Consider the following 2,394-nt stretch of genomic DNA (forward strand, 5'->3'; position numbering starts at 1 on the left):
ACGCCCACCCCCACCCAGAGACAGGGCCAGGCTTCCCTGCTCCAGACACAAGCACCTGAAACTCAGCGCCACTTAGGGGCTGAGCACAGGGCTAAATTTTTATTTTTAAAGAACTGATTATGGTTTTTGACTGCAGCACAAGGGAAAATCTACAATCTCATTAACAATTAAAGTAATTTAAACATCTCAAAGCTTGACTTACTAAGCTAGCAAGAACAAAGATGCACATCTAAACAAATCACTGCTGAGCTGAGGAAAGTCAGGCGCGTGCCCACTGCCAGCAGCTGTGAGCCTTGGTGTGGGGGCCCCAGAAGATGCCTGGGCACGTGCCTGGTGTCCGAGTGAGCCCCTGGGGAGCCTCGGTGCTCAGGCTGGGATCCACCGGCATCCACCCTGCCCCAGCCTCCCCCTGCATGGGGCCCACCCCTCCCTGGGCCCCCACCCTCTTGTCACAGCTGAGCACCTCCCTCAGGACCTCCCCCTACAGGCTGTAGAGATGGGGGTGGCGCTCCCCAGCCTTCACGTGATCCTGGACAGCAACAACCTCCCCAAGAGGCCGCGGTTTCTGAGTCCTGCGGGGCTGCGAGCCTCACCCTGCACGAGAGTCAGCCTGCTGCGGAGCCAACTCTCAGGAGCTCTCCACGTCCCACCCTGGCGGGCCTGGCGGGCAGGAGCTTCGCCTTGGTGAGGGCTCACTGGGGCTCTGGCCCCCTCCCAGACACGAATGACCCCACTGTCAGCACAAAGCGCACAGCAGCGCCCTGCCACACCCGAAGGAGGGACACAGGCCTCTCACTGAGCCTGGCCCTCCAGGCCCCCGGGCTCACCAGGCCCTTGGGGACAGGGGGACAGCGAGGCTGAGGAGGCGTGACTTTGAGGGAGCCCTTTCCTAAGAGTCGGGAGCTCTGGAGGGGGCCTCACACGCCCACGACTTAACAGGCAACTGGGGCAGCTACTTTCCTCCCCTCCAGGGAGCCCAGAGCGGGCTGGAGGGAGAGGCCTCTCCCCCCTATGGGTTCTGACTGAAAGGGTCCCCCTGAGTCCAGCAGCAACCAGACTCCCAAATGCCCCTCCCTGCAGAGATCAGAGACAGCAGGCAACATGGCGTCTGCAGGGAGACCTGGAGCCCAAAGGCAGCCCCGGGCCAAGTCCCTATGGCCACTGGCAGGGGCATCAAGGACTGCCCTGTCTCCTGACACCTGTCAAGGGCATCACAAAAGGGACAGAGGCATTCTGCGTGTGAGTCCCGCCAATGCATGTTGACCACCAACGGGGAGCAGCCAGCACGGCACAAGCCTCTCAGCACCAGCCACTTGCAAACACCAGGTCAGCCAACTGACAGGATCACGGTCCCCTGCTTGGGGACTTCTCTCACAGGAGCTAAGAAAACCGCCCATTGCTACTGTCAGAAGACAAACACACTTGGCCTAACAGTGAGCAGATGCTCTGGGCAAAGCTGGTTACACGGTGGTTTCACTTGCAGAAAATTCATCGAGCTGTACACATACGATCTGTGCACTTTGTGTGTTCTATGCTTCATCTACAAAGTTTACCTATTAAAAGAAAGAAAGAAAGGAGAAGAAGAGCTCCTCATGTCTGGGGAAGGCAGCAGAGGGCAGAGGGTGGTGGTCCCATCTGTGGGGCAGTGAGAAAGAACTCTTAAATCGAGGGGCAAGTTTCCATCCCCACCCCCACCTCAGCCTCTGGGAGTGACCAACACAAAGAAGTCTGCTCAGATCAGACAGCCAGAAAAAGATGAAAGAGCAGGCAATCGATAGCAGAGGTGCAGATGGGAGAAAGCGGGGCAGTAACTCGGCACCGTGTGCATCTTTAAAGACTGCGATAAAGACAAGGGCACAAGCCCGGGAAAGCTGCCTGCTACCCAGGACACCAGGTGCCCTGTGACCCAGCCCACCATCCCAGGTCAGGCAACAGTCTGTGGGACACCCCTCTCCACACGACCTGAACTTAACCATCTACCTTGTGAAGCCAGCAGTCTGTCGTCCTCCGCCAGAACTGATTCAGGGCAAACACCCAGTTATGACTGGCCAGGGACCCCTCACTGCCTAAAACCATCCTCTGGGGAGTCTCCTGATCACTGCCCTTGGTAGCTCACAAGAATTCCTTGTACTCCTTATGTCTGCGATTAAAAACAACAAGGATTGTGTTTAAAGAGGGCTTTCCCCCTCTCTTTTCAGAAGAAAGGACACGAATCCAGGGCTCTGGGTTTTGGCCTGTACCGCAGTCAGAGACGACGGTAAAGCGCTGATGGCGAGTCCCCTTGACCCTGAATGCCCTTCCACCGGGTCCACGGCGGGACCGTGTGGGGCGGGCCAGAGGGCACCAGCCGGCCGCCCCTCACCGCACGGGGCCGGGCTCCAGACGCCCCGCCAG

The sequence above is a fragment of the Bison bison genome, unplaced genomic scaffold (genome assembly GCF_000754665.1).
Source record: "Bison bison bison isolate TAMUID 2011002044 unplaced genomic scaffold, Bison_UMD1.0 scf7180017846849, whole genome shotgun sequence".
In the NCBI taxonomy this organism is placed as follows: Eukaryota; Metazoa; Chordata; class Mammalia; order Artiodactyla; family Bovidae; genus Bison; species Bison bison.